At 34.8% G+C, this 18872-nt stretch overlaps 1 protein-coding gene and 1 pseudogene across 1 annotated transcript in view; one reads left to right on the top strand and one right to left on the bottom strand.

The window, feature by feature from the left end:
• Positions 367–3219, top strand: LOC110272035 (annotated as a pseudogene).
• Positions 18734–18872, bottom strand: part of LOC107643673 — a gene marked incomplete in the record, with an annotated part of 4034 nt that continues 3895 nt past the window's right edge. The window contains 1 exon segment of the mRNA XM_016347391.2: positions 18734–18872.

Below are 18872 nucleotides of genomic sequence, written 5' to 3'. Positions count from 1 at the left end.
GCTCCCTGTGGCCTTGATGCTAGTATCAACTTAATGCCCCTCTTCATGATGAGGAAGCTTGCAATAGAAGAACTAAAACCCACCAGGATGTCGTTGGTAATGGCTGATAGATCAATCAAGACACCCAATGGAATTGTAGAAAATCTCTTAGTAAAGGTGGGGGAGTTTATCTTCCCTGCAGAATTTGTGATTTTGGATATAGAAGAGGAAGGAAACAATTCAATCATCCTGGGGAGGCCATTTTTAGCCACTGCCAGAGCCATTATTGAAGTAGAGAAGGGAGAAATGATCTTCAGGGTGCACAACGAGCAAATGGTCATTAATGTCTTTAAATCAATGCAACACCCCCCTAAACAAAAGAACTACATGAAGGTGGATATGATAGAAAGTCTGGTAGAGGAAATGTTAGAGACCACCTGTCAAGAGCAACAGGAAGAAGAAGTGGTAGAAGTCTCCATTGAAGATAAGGAGAAGGAGAAGCCAAGACAGGAGTTGAAGCCCTTTCCCCCTCACCTCAAATACGTATTCCTTGGAGAAGAAGAGACCTTACCAGTCATCATTAACTCCTCCCTGAATGTGGAAGAAGAAGCAAGGTTGATTGAAGTTTTAAAAGCTCACAAAACAGTTTTGGGCTGGACAATTGAAGACATCAAAGGCATTAGCCCAGCCATTTGTATGCACAAAATCCTGTTGGAAGAAGAATCAAAACATGTAGTTCAACCCCAAAGAAGGCTCAACCCAGCCATGAAGGAGGTAGTTCAAAAAGAAGTCATAAAGCTATGGAATGCTGGGATAATCTTTCCAAACTCTGACAGCTCATGGGTGAGCTCAGTTCAAGTTGTACCGAAAAAGGGAGGAATGACAGTCATCACCAATGAGAAGAATGAGTTAATCCCCACTAGGACAGTGAGTGGGTGGAGAATGTGCATAGACTACAGGAGATTGAACGATGCTACAAGAAAAGATCATTTCCCTCTACCCTTCATTGATCAAATGTTGGAGAGATTGACAGGCCATGCTTATTACTGCTTCCTAGATGGATACTCTAGGTACAATCAAATAGTGGTGGACCCCAAAGATCAAGAGAAAACTTCCTTCACATGTCCATTTGGAGTTTTCGCCTACAAGAGGATGCCTTTTGGGCTATGCAATGCCCCAGCCACCTTTCAAAGGTGTATGCTTTCCATTTTCTCTGATATAGTGGAAAATTTTTTAGAAGTCTTCATGGATGATTTTTCTGTCTTTGGCAATTCATTTAACACTTGTCTGCATCATTTAACTCTTATTTTAAAAAGATGCCAAGAAACCAACCTGGTATTAAATTGGGAGAAATGCCATTTTATGGTTCCTGAAGGGATAGTTCTTGGGCATAAAGTGTCATGCAAAGGTATAAAAGTTGATAAAGCTAAAATAGAAATTATTGAAAAACTTCCTATACCTGTTAATGTGAAAGCAGTAAGGAGCTTTCTTGGGCATGCTGGCTTTTACAGGAGGTTCATCAAAGATTTTTCAAAAATAGCAAAACCATTGAGCAATTTTCTAATGCTTGACAGCCCTTTCATCTTTGATGACATTTGCAAACATGCCTTTGAAACCTTAAAGGGAAAACTCATTACAGCACCAATTATCACACCCCCTGATTGGAAACTACCTTTTGAACTTATGTGTGATGCAAGTGACCTTGCTATTGGTTCTGTATTGGGACAAAAGAAAGACAAGCTGCACCATGTCATATATTATGCCAGCAAAGTGTTAAATGAAACACAGAAAAATTATACCACCATTGAGAAAGAGCTTTTGGAAATTGTATATGCATTTGATAAGTTTAGACAATACTTGATTGGTTCAAAGGTTATAGTATATACTGACCATGCTGCTCTCAAGTATTTAATATCCAAACAGGATTCAAAACCAAGGCTTATTAGGTGGGTGCTGTTGCTACAAGAGTTTGATATTGAAGTAAGAGATAGAAAGGGGAGTGAGAATCAAGTAGCAAATCATTTATCAAGAGTGCCACAAGAAGCCGACTAGGATAGACCACAGCAAGTAAATGAGAATTTCCCTGATGAGCACCTTTTTCAAGTTCAGCAAGCACCTTGGTTTGCCGACATAGCAAACTACAAAGTGGGAAGGAAGATATCTCAAGAATTCTCTAAGCAACAGGTGAAGAAGCTAATTAATGAAGCAAGAAGGTTCTTGTGGGACGAACCTTTCTTATTCAAGAGATGCTCTGATGGAGTAATTAGGAGGTGTGTCCCTGAAAACGAAATGAGAGATATATTGTGGCATTGCCATGGTTCAGCCTATGGTGGACACTTTGGACCAGAAAGAACCAGCTGCAAAGATACTGCAAAGCGGCTTTTATTGGCCAACTATCTTCAAGGATGCCAGAGAATTTGTTCACCAGTGCAATAAATGCCAAAGAGCTGGAGGGTGGACAAGAAGGAATGAGATGCCTCAAAATTTCATTCTGGAAGTGGAGCTATTTGATCTTTGGGGCATAGATTTCATGGGACCCTTTTCCCCTTCTTACTCTTTCAGATACATCTTGGTAGCAGTGGAATATGTTTCGAAGTGGGTGGAAGCCATAGCCACAATCACCTGTGATGCACAGATTGTCCTTCAATTCCTTAAGAAGCACATTTTTACTAGATATGGGGTACCCAAGGGTCTTGTTAGTGATGGTGGTGGACATTTTTGTAACAAGCAGATGGAGAAACTCCTTCACAAATATGGAGTGATTCATAAAGTGGCTACACCGTACCATCCTCAAACCAATGGCCAAGCTGAGCTTGCAAATAGAGAATTGAAGAGGATCTTAGAGAATACTGTGGGAGCAACCAAGAAAGATTGGGCCAGAAAATTAGAGGTTGCACTTTGGGCATACAAGACAGCATTCAAGACCCCTATTGGGAAGTCACCTTTTCAGCTGTTATATGGAAAATCTTGTCACCTCCCTGTAGAGCTTGAACATAAAGCTTTTGGGCCACTAAACTTCTCAACCTTGATTCTCAAGCAGCAGGGGAGAAGAGCCTGCTACAACTGAATGAGTTGGCTGAGTTTAGGCTAGAAGCTTATGACAATGCCAAGATATACAAGGAAAAGGCCAAGAGGTGGCATGACAAGAAGATCTTAAGGAAGGAGTTCAAACCAGGATAGCAAGTACTCCTGTATAACTCCAGGCTCAAAATCTTCCCTGGCAAGCTCAAATCCAAATAGACTGGCCCTTACTTGGTAACAAAGGTTTTTCCTTATGGAAGCCTTGAACTGTTAGATGAATCAACAAAAAGTCAGTTCACAGCAAATGGGCACAGAGCCAAGCCATATTTAGGAGGTCAATGGAACAAGGAAAAGGAGGTTCAGAACTTAAATTGACCAAAGAATGAAAGATGTCAAGCTAGTGATAATAAAGAAGCGCTTGTTGGGAGGCAACCCAACCTGAGGTAGTTTTCTTTTCATAGCTATTTTAATAAAAAGGTTAATTAGTTTTATCTATATTGCAAGAAGCTAAGTTTGGTGTTGCACACCAAAATAATCCAAAGGAGAATGAAGGATTCTAAGTTTGGTGTTCCACCAAAAACCTCATCATACAACACATTTTCACCTTATGCATAATGCTAGCTTCAAGCAATTAGATAAACTAGATAACCAGTCTGTTGTTTTCTAGTTTTTAGTTCCATAACCTTTAGCAAGGCCAAGAGAGTTCATGATTAGTTAACTTATTACATCAGAAAAGTAGTGGCAAGGGACTAAGTTTGGTGTTCACACACCAAAGTAAGTTCAAAAGCCCATAAATAATCTTTGCATACTAACCAGCTGCCTTAAGGGCTTGAGAAGCAAGCAACTTTTGAGACTCATATAGGAAAATGGCCAACATTTGGAAACAATCTATAGTAGGACCCAAAAGAGACACAACAGAAGGAAGAATGAAAAGCTACAACCCAACAGGTTGTATTTACACTTGATCCTTGATTGTTGAGAGATGTTTTAATTTTGGGAATTCTTATATGACCTGCTGAAGTGTTCTTTTGGTTGCAAATGAAATTGTTTGTCAAGAATGCTGATCTACATAATAAGTGTCATCCTTCATCACCTTGAATTTTGTTTTAATTCCCATGCGCCTGAATAAAAGAGAAATGCTTGAACTAGGAAGTAAATATCCAATGTTGCATAAGTAAGAATGAAAGTTAGTGGTGGTATTTGTTGATTTAATGTATGGTTCATAAAATAAATACTGCATAATGATATGTTCTTTGAAGTGTGAACTGGTTTGTTGTTATGAAGGCTTGTACCATTTAGGATCCCTTGAGAATGAAATAACAAAAAGAAAAAGGAAGAGAAAAAGCCAAAAGTGGCAAAGAAAATAAACAATAAGGCTAGGCACCAATAGCTTAGACCCTAGGACACATGCCTGTGGTGTTTTTGTATTAGGATATGCTTGGACAAGTAAGTTCTGAGGAGTATTTCAAAACTTGGCCACTTAGATCAACTGATTTGGGATTGCCAACTGAAAGTCCACAATAAAGAGCAACCTAGCTACAAAACACTTAGTTATCCAAAGAGATGCTGGGCATCAATGATCCTAGGAAGAAAAGGGTGAGCCATGTGTCTGTGGTGAAGGAATGTTGAGCAAAATTAAGCCAAAGGCAGCTGCAACATTTGCCACCAAGCCTTCAAAGAATAATAAGCTCTCTGAGCAAAACAAAGAAGGAAAAGTTAGCAAGGGAACAAGCCAAAGTAAAGCCTTATAGCAGCAAACTTAGTAAACCTTTAAGGAAACATCTCTTATGTAACAGCAAACAATAAATGAACCACCATTGTCTACATAAAAATCCCATGGACTGAATTCAACTATATGCTCAATAAGGATATACATACTTTTCTGTTTCATATCATTTTCTCTTATGTTTGATGCTTGCTTGGGGACAAGCAAGATTTAAGTTTGGTATTGTGATGCCAAGGCATCTTAGCCTAGTTTTACTAGTCTTTTTCCTTTGTTTTTAATAGGTTTTATACAGTTTCTTGAGTTACAAGTAAGCCATTTGGGTAGGAATTCATGTGTATTTGGATTCAATCAACCATGAAAAAATTGATGCATTTTCATGAGATTTTGTGCTATAATTGCTTACATGTCAAGGATGAGAAGAAGTCTCATGATTTTAGCATAGCTTTGATGCATTTGTTGATTGATGACAAGTGACCAAAAGGCTTGGAGGAAGGTTGAAGAAAGGGGATGGCAGCAATGGAAATGAATGCAGCAAAACCACCCTGGGAAGAGCTCAAGTTTGTGCCACATTTGCCTCAAACTTGAGGTCAAACGTTGGTTCAAAAATATACCCTGGAGAAGTCAAAGCTTGCGCCAACGTTGGCCTCAAACTTGAGGTCAAACGTTGGTTCAACAACAAGCCCTGGAGAAGCCAAAGTTTATGTCAACGTTTGCCTCAAACTTGAGGTCAAACGTTGGCTCAAAAACTAATCCTGGAGGAAGCAACGTTTGCGCCAATGTTTTCCTTAAACTTAAGGTCAAACATTGGCTCACAAATACACCAGGGGGACTTAAAGTTTGTGCCAACGTTTGCCTCAAACTTGAGGTCAAACGTTGGCACAATTACACAATCAGGGGGCTTAACGTTTGCGCCAACGTTTGCCTCAAACTTGAGATCAAACGTTGGCTGCAAAATGGTCTTGGAGGGAGCACGTTTGAGCTCACGTCTGACCTCAAACGTGAACTTAAATGTGAGTGACAGAAAAGCACCGTTCTACATAACTTTTAACACTCAAACGTAAATACTCCAAAGTCCAAATTGCAAACAGATTTCTTCTAAAGTCCAAGAGCAATCAACTGAGGCTATCTTCAACCCAATTTCATCAAGGCCAAGGCCCAAATTCAAGGCTTAATGATCAATAGAAGGAAGTGTATAAATAGAAGTTAGTTTGATTTAGAATAGACGGCAACTTTTACTTTTGAACTTTTGCCTCTTTTAGAATTTTTTTTTCTGTAACTTTGATTCTGGGATCTTGGAGGAGAATTGAATTCTTTTCCTCTCTGGGTTTTCTGTTTTCATTTTCTGCAAAGCTTTACTTAAGTATTGGGTGTTGAGAATTGAGGAAATTCTGTCTCAATCTCACCTTGAGATCTTTTTGTTTCTTTCACTGCACCATTTGAGGAATTGAAATTTGAATTTACTTTCCTTACTGTTTTGATCTTTAATTTGTTTGCAATTGCTTTCTGAATTGGATCAAGGAAGGTAGTGAGATCTAGACTTAGTTTTCTAGTCTCTGGACCCCTGAGATTTGGAATTTCCTTTCTGTTCATCTGCTAAGGCTTCTTCAAGCCAATTTATAGTTTCTGTTTGAGATCTACTTCAACTCAATCCATCTTTTACTCTTCTGCTTATCGCAAGTTACTTTCCTTTGTTTAATTCTTGCAATTCCCGTTCCCAATTCCTTTTATAATTCAAGCAATTTACATTTCTTGCACTTTAAGTTTCAGTCATTTACATTTCTTGCAATCTAAGTTTCCGCAATTTATGTTACTTGCACTTTAAGATTTAGTTTCTTTACTTTCTTTGTCCTTTAATTTACAGTCAATTACCCCTCTCCTTTTACAATTCATGCAATTTAGCTTCTGTCAAATACAAATCACTCAAATCAACTCTTGATCACTTGACTAAATCAACCACTAAACTAAAATTGCTCAATCCTTCAATCCCTGTGGGATTGACCTCACTCACGTGAGTTATTATTACTTGATGCGACCTGGTACACTTGGCGGTGAGTTTTGTGTTGGATCGTTTTCCACACATCACCCACCATAGGGTTTAGAGACTCATGCCGTAGAAGATACAATGTGAGATGTAAAAAATGTCATAAGTTGCAAAATGAATCTCTAAAAGTAGTTTTTATACTAAACTAGTAACTTAGGTTTACAGAAAATGAGTAACTAAGTGCAGATAGTGTAGAAATCCACTTCTGGGGCCCACTTGGTGAGTGTTTGGGCTGAGCTTTGAAGCTTTCACATGCATAGGCCATTCTTGAAGTTAAACACCAGCTTGGGTGCCAGTTTGGGCATTTAACTCCAGTTCTGGTGCCAGTTCTGGCATTTTACGCCAGAAAAGGGTCTCTGGCTGGCGTTGAACGCCAGTTTGGGCCATCAAATCTCAGACAAAGTATGGAATATTATATATTTCTGGAAATCCCAAGATGTCTACTTTCCAACGCAATTAAGAGCACGACAATTTAGCTTTTGTAGCTCTAGAAAATCTACTTCGAGTGCAGGAGGGTCAGAATCCAACAGCATCTGCAATCCTTTCTCAGCCTCTGAATCAAATTTTTTGCTCAGGTCCCTCAATTTCAGCCAGAAAATACCTGAAATTACGGAAAAACACACAAACTCATAGTAAAGTCTAGAAATGTGATTTTTTCATAAAAACTAATAAAAATATAATAAAAAGTAACTAAAACATATTAAAAACTATGTAAAAATAATGCCAAAAAGCGTATAAATTATCCGCTCATCACAACACCAAACTTAAATTGTTGCTTGTCCCCAAGCAACCAAAAACAAAATAAGATAAAAAGAAGAGAAAATACAATAAATTTCAAAAATATCAATGAAGATTAGTTTTAATTAGATGAGCGGGACTAGTAGCCTTTTGCCTCTGAATAGATTTGGCATCTCTCTATCCATTGGAGTTCAGAATTGTTGGCCTCTTTAAAAACTTAGAAATATAGATAATGTTATTGATTTTCCTAGTTAAGTTCTTTTTTATTCTTGAACACAGCTACTTTATGAGCCTTGGCCGTGACCCTAAGCATTTTGTTTTCCTGTATTACCACCGGATACATAAATGCCACGGACACATAACTGGGTGAACCTTTTCAGATTGTGACTTAGCTTTGCTAGAGTCCCCAGTTAGAGGTGCCAAGAGTTCTTAAGCACACTCTTTTGCTTGGGATCACGACTTTTACCACTCAGTCTCAAGCTTTTCACTTGGACCTTCATGACACAAGCACATAGTTAGGGACAAGTTGATTTGGCCGCTTAGGCCAGGATTTTATTCCTTTTGAGCCCTCCTATCCACTGATGCTCAAAGCCTTGGATCTTCTTTACCCTTGTCTTTTAGTTTAAAGGGTTACTGGCTTTTTGCTCTTGCCTTTTAGTTTAAAGAGCTATTGGCTTTTTCTGCTTGCTTTTTCTTTTTTTTTTCGCATTTTCTTTCGCAAGCTTTTGCTTTTCACTGCTTTTTCTTACTTCAAGAATCAGTTTTATGATTTTTCAGATCACCAATAACATGTATCCTTTTTCATTATTCTTTCAAGAGTTAACTTTTCTTAATTCCAATTTCAAACATGCACTGTTTAAGCATACATTCAGAAAGCAAGAAGTATTGCCACCACATCAAAATAGTTAAACTAATTTCAAGATAAATTTCGAAATTATGCACTTCTTGTTCTTTTGCAAATAAAAACATTTTTCATTTAAGAAAGGTGAAAGATTCATGGAACATTCATAGCTTTAAGACATAGACACTAAACACTAATGATCATGTAATGAAGACACAAACATAGTCAAAACATAAAGCATAAAAACCAAAAAACAGAAAAATAAGAACAAGGAAATTAAAGAACGGGTCCACCTTAGTGATGGCGGCTAGTTCTTCCTCTTGAAGATCCTATATGGAGTGCTTGAGCTCCTCAATATCTCTTCCTTGCCCTTGTTGCTCTTCCCTCATGGCTCTTTAGTCCTCTCTGATTTCATGGAGGATAATGGAGTACTCTTGGTGCTCCATCCTTAGTTGCTCCATGTTGGAATTCAAATCTCCTAAAGAGGTGTTGAGTTGCTCCCAATAGCTTTGTGGAGGAAAGTGTATCCCTTGAGGCATCTCAAGGATTTCTTGATGAGGAATTTCCTCATGCTCTTGTTGAGGTCAATGAGTGGGCTCTCTTGTTTGCTCCATCCTCTTTCTAGTGATGGGCTTTTGAGATGAATCTCTCCATCTCCCATGACTCGGAGTTGGAAGCAACTGCCTTCCCTTTCCTCTTCCTAGAGGTTTTTCCGGCCTTAGGTTCCATTAATGGTTATGGAAAAACAAAAAGCAGAGCTTTTTTCCACACCAAACTTAAAAGGTTTGCTCATCCTCGAGTAAAAGAAGAAAGAAAAGATTAGAGGAAGAAGAGATGGAGGAGATGGAGGTGTGTGAATGGTTCAACCAAGGGGGTTTTAGGTGGTTATGATGTGTGAAAATGAAGGAGTGATGAGGGGCTTGTATAGGAGTGGAATGGAGAGGGAATTCTTGTAATAGGGGTTGGTTTTGGAAAGGAGATGGTTTGAATTTGAATTGGTGGGGGTAGATGGGTTATATGATGGTTTTGGAGGAGAAATGGAGGTGATTAGTGGAGGTTATTTTGGGGAAGAGTGTTATGGAAAGGTGTGAAAAGGAGAGAGAGTGAGTTGGGGTTGGTGGGGATCCTGTGGGGTCCACAGATCCAAGATGTCTACTTTCCAACGCAATTGAGAGCGCGCCAATTGGGCTTCTGTAGCTCCAGAAAATCCACTTCGAGTGCAGGAGGGTCAGAATCCAACAGCATCTGCAGTCCTTTCTCAGCCTCTGAATCAGATTTTTTGCTTAGGTCCCTCAATTTCAGCTAGAAAATACCTGAAATTACAGAAAAATACACAAACTCATAGTAAAGTCTAGAAATGTGATTTTTGCATAAAAACTAATAAAAATATAATAAAAAGTAACTAAAACATATTAAAAACTATGTAAAAATAATGCCAAAAAGCGTATAAATTATCCGCTCATCAAGTATACACATTCTGAAATTGAGCCTCTATTGATGATTTTGTTACACACGGTATGACAGTATGAAAATCTGCAGCATTAAATTCTCTCTCTCTCTTTGCTCTCTGCTTCCTATTCAATTATTATATTACTTTACAAATTGAATCAAGGAGCTATTGCATGTAATAAACTCATTAAAAAAGCATGCATTCTCTCGCTTCTTTGTGTGCTTCTTATCCCAATCTAAAAGTGATAATTAAGATAAACTGGAATCCATAAATAACAATCTTCAAATAGCTCTACAAATAAACCGAAATCAGACACAAAATGAACTGAAACTTATACCCATTTTCACCGAAAAAATAACATCAATTAATTCAAATGAAACCTTGGTTACCTGAAAGCTACTTATAACCTCAAACACCATACTTCATGACAAAATCATTCCAATTCCTATCACATGCATCTTTTGTAAACGAGTTCCAAACAACATGACTCATCTCTTGTTCGATTTCTTCGTGTCGCTTGTAGCCATTTAATTTACTTGGGATCTTCTTCTTAATATGCCAAATGCACCACTAGTGAATTGTTGTTGGCATAAAGCTCTCAATAGCCCTTTGCATCGATGTGCATTGATCGGTAAGAATCCCTTTTGGTGCCTTTCCTCCCATCCAATGAAGTCAACATTCAAATAACCATTTGAATGACTGAATATCCTCATTTTTCATCAAAGCACATCCAAGAAGTGTCGACTGACCATGGATTCACACCCACAAAAGAGCCAAAAACCATATTGTACCTGCAAATGGACACCAACGATTATGAACCAAAACTGGTTATGTGTATGAACCGAATATTATATCATAATGAATCGAATACTTGTTTGTGTTGTAAGTCATATCAAATGAAATAACTTCTCCAAAATACTCATACGTAGCCCTGCTTCTTGCGTCATCCTAAAATAGATTTTTGATAGAGTGATCAACTTCATGGTTAAGCTCAAAAAAGAAATTTTGATTCTTCTCTTTCATTTTTAATAAGTACTTCCCGAATTCTTTGGCATCATCTTGTTCGGAAATATTTCGTACTTCCATTGTAATATAATTTCTCATATCTTTTTTAAAAAAACTTAGTTCACGATGACCACCCACTACTACTACAAATGACTGATATATTTTACCCGTTCTGATTCTAGCTTCCTCATTATTTTCAATGGTACGACACACAAACATGCTAAGCTCCTTGTGTTGTTTAAGCATCTCTGCTCGATCTGGACAGCAAGGATGTAAATGATTTAGAATAACTTTAGAAATATTATGATAAAAGATTAGTACGAAGAATAAAGGGATAAGAAAAAGGATGGAGAAAAGACGCAACAGAAAAGACGTGGCGAAAACGTAAAAGGATAGATAAAGGTTTTTCTACTAGACCTCTAAGAAACCTATTCTTAGCAACCTAAGTCATCAGAAGAGATTCCCTACTAGACCTTCAAAAAATCTATCCTTGACAACTTAGATCAGAGGGATGAAGTTGAAGAAACCACCACGCAGAATAATCATAGTGTTGGATCCTTCAATCTTCTTCATGCAACAAGTAAAGCAAATCACTCACTTCACTTAATCACACTAAAAAACGTGCATAAAACACTAAGAATTTTATTCATCAAAAATTGTGTAAATTGTCTCAGCAAAGGTGTTTAAATAGACCTCTAAAACAAACTAACTAAAAAATAAGATAAGATAACTTAATTTAAATCTCCTAAAGATAATATATCTAATTTGAATCAGATTTGATCTTATTGGATTAGATCAGATTTGATTTAAATTTTAAAATCCTAAAGATATGATAATTAATTTAAATCAGATTTGATCTTATTAGATTAGATCAGATTTAATTTAAATTTAAAATTCCTAAAATTACTACTAAGCAAATCAGAAGTAAATCAAATCTTTTAACAAACTCTAACTGCAAAACCAATTAAAATAAATGCCTAAAAAATTCAAAAATTAATAATAAATTATGCCTTCCATTGAATTTGAAAAGCATTATTGGGCTTCTTGTTGTCCTACCTTATCCCAATGGGCCTTATGAGTTGTCGCCATTTCAGCACCACTGTTTTTGAGACGGACTCTTGGCCTTCTTGATGTCCAAGACCGGTATGGTATAATTCTTCTAGTATTCAAATATTTGAACTTGACGAGATTACCATTCTGCCCCTTAGTTCTAAAATGACGAAAATGTCCTCCTGACCACATATCATCCTCTTCCCTCCAAGGAATCCAAACCCAATCCCCATATTCAAATACTATAGTTTGATGGCTCTTCTCTACCCACTGAATTGTGGCTATGTCCCCTCATATGTGCATGTTCAATTTTTCCAACCATAGTTTCACCATGTTGTCCAAAGTGTGCAATTTGTCTTTCTTCCTTTTCATCCATATTAATGCCTCCATAATTGACCAGTGAATCTACAAAGCCTAGAAAAATTGATATAAAAATACTAGGAATTTCATGGTTAGATGTATGAAAAACTAAGGACTCCGTGGAATTCAATGATACTAACGGACTCTTGTCTAAGCTAAAACTTTCTAGATCTCTCTCACAATTGTGTTTATTGGTCTGAGTTTCTTTTTTACTCGTGACTCCTCTCGCTCACTATTCTCCTCTTTTCTCTCAAAACTCTTGCTTTCAATCAAACATGGATTCTTTTCACTCAAACACTCACTCTCTTTCTTAGTTTCTTTTCTCTCATATTTTTCAAATTGCTCACATCCCAAGGACCCAGTTGAGAAATTATGCACTTTTAAATCTTCCAAGGACACATCTCCATCTACAGCATACTCAACAAATTCTTCCATATCTGGCTTTGAAGAAGAATTAAAGATAGGCGTAGAAGAAATCCTCCTCTTATATCAATCTATAATATTCTTCTTGAAATCAGAAACTTTGACTTGTGTCTGATCCTCAAATTTTGCTCCTTTGGAATTCCAAATTGCTATAAATTGTTGCATATGCTCCATGTTAATGGTCAACTTGACCAAATCCTCCATGGTCGCATAACGGTAACGTTGTACTTTATCTGCAAGTTCTTCGCATAATCCAAACAAAAATCATTCCATAAGAACCTCGAAACTCCTTTTAATATTAGCCTTTCCATCAAATATAGAAACTCCTTGTGGTACTCCATCACTGATTATGAATCTTATTGTAACTTACAAAATTTTCTAAAAAATTCATTGTGGTATAATGATGGCACAACTCGATTCCTCATGTGGTATGATGATGGCACAAACTGGCTCCTCATAATTTTCTTCATATTTTTCCAACTGCAAATTGGGCTCTTTCCATATCGTCTTCTAGATCTTTCTAATTCAATCCACCATATACAGGCATCATCAGAAAAATTGGCTTGTACCAGTCGAACCTTCTTTTCCTCTGAAAGGATGCAATTTGCAAAAATCGACTCTACCTTCCTTTCCCATCTGAAATAAGCTTCAGGATCATTTCTCCTTTTAAATGCAAGGATTTGCAACCAAGAACCCTTTTTCACATATGAAATTTCTTCGTCATCACTATCGTAATACTCAATCATTTTTTTTTGCAAACTTTTTCTTTTTTTTTTTTTGTGGACTCTAAAGTGAATTTGCAAAAATTAAAGAAAAAAAAACAAAGGGACTAAACAAGACCCATGGAACGTGTAGATAAATAAGAATTTACCTACGACATATAACTGATATCAGATGATAAGAGATTAGTACGAAGGATAAAAGGATAAGAAAAAGGATGGAGAAAAGACGCAATAGAAAAGATGCGGCGGAAATATAAAAGGATAGATAAAGGTTTTCCTACTAGACCTGTAAGAAACCTGTTCTTAGCAACCTAGGTCACCGGAAGGAATTTCCTATTAGGTCTTCAAAGAACCTGTCTTTAACAACCTAGATCAGAGGGATGAAGTTGAAGAAACCACCTGAATCACCATAATGTTGGATCCTTCGATCTTCTTCATGCAACAAGCGAAGAAAATCACTCACCTCACTTAATCACACTTAAAAAATGTGCATAAAGCACTAAGAAAATTTTATTCATCAAAAATTGTGTAAATTGTCTCACCAAAGGTGTTTAAATAGGCCTCTAACAAACTAGGCACTGAATTCGATGGTCCAGAACGTTTGGACTATTAAATGGTCTCATAACAAAACATGTTTTTAAGTTTTTTTAACAATTGCTAAATAGTCCTTTTCTAATTTTAATTACAAATTAACCCCATATATTTTATTTAATTATAAAAAATATTTTTTATTTTATAAATTATTATTTTATCATTCATCTATTATGTTTATTAACAATCAAAATAAAAAACAATAATGAATTAGATCTTCCATTGATCGTAATAAACTTTTTGGCCATTCCAATCGATTAAAAGTTTATATTTAATCTGTGACGTTCGTCCTGAGATCGTGTTTCTTTGAAAATCAATCGATTGAATTTCAAGTTTCCCATAACTCAATCGATTAGACTACAGGTTATCACAAAACAATCGATTGAAAATTGCAAGGCAGCATGGTTTTCGCAAAAATCAATCGATTGGTCATATTACCCAATCGATTGAATGATGACTAAAATGTTGGTTTTTTAAAATTACCCAATCGATTGAAATTCAGTCTTTCCAAACTTCAATTGATTGAATTTTGCAAGGCATGTGGGATTTTTCTTATTCAATCGATTGGTTATATTACCAATAGATTGAAATCATCAAAGCAATCTGGTTTAGTTAATTCAATCGATTGGTTCTGTTATTCCTTCAATAAATTCATCTCCAAAATCTTATTCAGATTCATATTATTTATCCATCATATCTAAGTCACATATTAACTCTTCTTGTTGGTTAATGTCATCGTCCTCATAGTATTATTCATCCATCTCAATGTCCGTAAATATACCTAACATCTTCAAAATTTACCAATGAAAAAAATTCCAATACACTTCCTATAACACTAAAATCATTTTTACTTATCATTTAAAAAAATATAATTTTCCAAAATTCCATTTTTCAAATACGGTTTTTTTTTATTTAGGGTGAGTTAGCCGCACTCTATATTTTTTTATAGAGTTCGTCTGACCTCCCGAACTCTATAATTTTTATAGAGTTTGTCTAACCGCGACGAATTTCACTCGACATAGGAGTACACAAAAATACACCGATAACAAGCATGACTTTTTCAACATTAATGGCAACCATTATCATCGTTTTCAGAAATACACAGATACATGGGAATAAGGCATATTTAACCAGATTTTTCTCATTATAAATTAAAAAAAAACTATTATTTTCCCAATATTCTTGTGTACTCCTATGTACTCTGGAGACGATGATAATGGTTGTCATTGTCTATTGTGAAGTTTAAGAACTTGAGTTAGCCATTGTTTTTAGAATTTGAAGTGAAGTTCGTCGGGGTTAGGCAAACTCTATAAAAATTATAGTGCGGCGAACTTGCTTTGCATAAAAAAAACTCGTATTTGGGGAATTAAATTTAAAAATGGGGTTTTCGAAAATAATAATTTACAGAGGGGTAACAGAACCAATCGATTGAATTAACTAAACCCATATTGCTTTGATGATTTTAATCGATTGGGTAATATGACCAATCGATTGAATAAGAAAAATCTCACATGCCTTACAAAATTCAATCGATTGTGTATCAATTCCAATCGATTGAAGTTTGGGAAGCCTGAATTTCAATCGATTGGTTTGTGCATCCAATCGATTGAAATTTTAACAAAAACGATTTTTCCAACCCAATACGTATGTAATTGGATCAATGATAAAATTATAATCGATTAAGATTGTAAAATATTTATTACGATTAATGGAAGATCTAATTATATTGTTTTAGTTTTTTATTTTCAATAAACATGATAGATGAATGATAAAAAATAATTTATAAAATAAAAATTAAATTTTATAATTAAATAATATATAAAAGACTAATTTATAATTAAAATTAAATAAGGATTATTTAGCAGTTATTAAAAAACTTAAAAAACATGTTTTGTTATGAGACTATTTAATGGTCCAAACGTTCTGGGACTATCGAATCCTTTGCCAACAAACTAACTAAAAGATAAAATAAGATAATTTAATTTAAATCTCTTAAAGATAAGATAACTAATTTAAATCAAATTTGATCTTAATAGATTAGATTAGATTTGATTTAAATTTTAAAATCCTAAAGATATGATAATTAATTTAAATCAGATTTGATCTTATTATATTAGATCAAACTTGATTTAAATTTAAAATTCCTAAAAATACTATTAAGCAAATTAGAAGTAAATCAAATCTTTCAACAAACTCTAACAGCAAAACAAATTAAAATAAATGCCTATAAAATTCAAAAATTAATAATAAATTATGCCTCCCATTAAATTTGAAAAGATTATTGGGCTTGTTGTCCTGCCTTAACCCAATGGACCTTATGAGTTGTCGTCATTTCAACACCACTATTTTTTAGACGGACTCTTGGTCTTCTTAATGTCCAAGGCCGACATGGTACAATTTTTCGAGTATTCAAATCTTTGAATATGAAGAGATTACCATTCTGCCTATTAACTCTAAAATGACAAAAATGCCTTCCTGGCCACGTATCATAATCCAAAGACCAACGTCCTTCAATATATGCACATAAATCCTGGCTGGACAGTTTATTCTGGCTGAAGCTTGGATTTCTATTTCCCCTCTCTACTACATGTAATTAGTTCGTTCTTAATTTCATCTCCCTTCTGAGTGGTATTTTTTATTTTCGTAGAAAAACCAGCAAGTTTAGAATAATCTTTATAGAACTTTTCAACTTCTTCGAGTGTCTTGAAAGTCATCTCGACCTTTGGGATAAATTGTTCATCGACAACACATTGGACTGTAAAATGAACCGAAATATTGTCATAACAAGACCATTGTGTAATAACCAATGAGTCGAAACATATGCATTCTATAAAACCAGAAACCCTTGCATTCTATCCAAATTCAAATTCATAAACAACATTGATTTTAGTAAAGAAGGACGAAATTATTCATTATCACTATATTTAATTGCACTCCATTCTATTCAATTTAAAATTGTTAAAGAATGAACCGAAATAAGATCATAACAAGACAATTGTGTAATAACAGATAAACCGAAAAGTGTCCATTATATAAATTTAAATTCAAAAATTCTTGCATTCTAGAATAAACCGAAAATATTATCAAAATAAGACCATTGTGTAATACCAAATGAACCAAAAATTGAACACTGGTTTTATTACTTTATTCAATAGCATTCCATTTTATTCAATTCAAAATTATTGAAGAATGAAACCAGATAAAATGAAGACCAATCCAAACCTCGTCCAGTTGATTCGATTCTGAAGAATAATCTAAATCGCTCTCATTCAACTGATTTGAGCTTGAACCATTCATTGTTTTGATAAAATGCTATTTGATTCAGAAGAATAATACGCTATTCGATTCAAAAGAATAATATGTTATTCAAATGTAGATCAAAATTTGAAGAGAAAGAGAAGAAATCGGAGGAGAAACACAACGAAAATGAACGAAAATCTGAAGAGAAATCAGAGAAGAACAAAGAAGCTTTACGTTGAAGAGGAAGCTTTATGTTGAAGAGATTTACATTAAAAGTCTATTATGAAAGCATGAAAGAAAAGGTGACACAACACGTGAGAGAAAATAACATAGTTGGACTTGGTTAGGAAAATTACTTAAATACAGAGCATTATTGTTAAATAATAACGTATAAAACAATGAACATAGGACTAGGGTTAGAATAAAATAAATACGAGTAATATATGAATTTTACAAAATATTCGAGATAAAAAAGTAACTTGAAATTTAAATATAATACTGTAAAATTACTTTAAAAACATATATAATTTTGTTTATCAACGTACCAATGAGTTCAAATAATTATTTTTTATTTAAATTACATTCCATTACTGAGTTTTAATCTCTATTATGCAAAATATTCGATTAAAATAAAATTATATACTAATCCTGATTAATATAAAAATAAACTTATCTCATAAATCATTTAATTATTTTTAATAAAACAATTCCTAAAAATAAAGAGTTTAAACTCGTAAAATAAATTATATCTTATTTTATATTTAAATTTCTAAAAATATAGGATGTTACAATGGTTACTTGAAAATTGAACCTAAATGTGAGATTTAAACTCCTTTTGGATGCTAAGTCCGATGTCTCTGTGGAAGATGTGCCATCATCCGACATCTTGAGGATGGGGTGATACCTGCAAGGGATTCCAATGCTTAAATTAGCAAGAGTTTTAGGTAGGTTTTTATGTAGATTAAAGTTGAAAAATACTCGAGTTGGAAGAGGTATTTACACAATCGAATGAGTGATCTTGTGGCCACTTTTGTAACCTCCCTTCCTATTCTAGCGGGTAGTTATCTTCCCCTTTTATCTAGGAGTTGTTAAGATCTCGTACTTAAATATATGAGCTTATTTGTAAAATGCAGTTAAGGTTCTACATACCAGGTGGACCCTATGAGGTCAGACACGGTAAAGCGAATTTGACGTACATAAGCTGGTCTAATTTTAAATTAGAAATAATTATAAACAAAAAAAAATTCTATATTTTTCAAGTTACAGTTTTGTATTATTTAACTAAAATTTTAGCGGTTTTCATGTTTTTCGTAAAAATTATTTTGTATCAATACTAAAAGATGAAAAATAAAAGAGAGTAGGCTGGTCGAGAGAAAGAAAAAGAGATCGATGATGAAGAAATCGAACGAAAAACAACAATAATTAAAAGCAGGATTAGCAGAAAAAGAAGATGCAACGACAGAACAACAAGATGAAAAAGAAACAATAACATCAAGAGAAGTATATAATTTTCACGTGCTGAGTATTGTAAATGCGTTTTGTCGTATACGTGTAACATAACCGTACATGCTATATATATTCTTTTCAATTATAATCAAGAAATCAATTTCTTTTACAGTTTTACTAAGCTCTAATAATAATTTTGTACATTTTTTTTCGTGGCTTTAATAATTTTATACATCTTA

Source organism: Arachis ipaensis, chromosome B05 (assembly GCF_000816755.2).
Source record: "Arachis ipaensis cultivar K30076 chromosome B05, Araip1.1, whole genome shotgun sequence".
Taxonomy (NCBI): domain Eukaryota; kingdom Viridiplantae; phylum Streptophyta; class Magnoliopsida; order Fabales; family Fabaceae; genus Arachis; species Arachis ipaensis.
The sequence above is the reverse complement of the archived record's forward strand: the minus strand, read 5'-3'. Positions and strand labels throughout refer to the sequence as shown.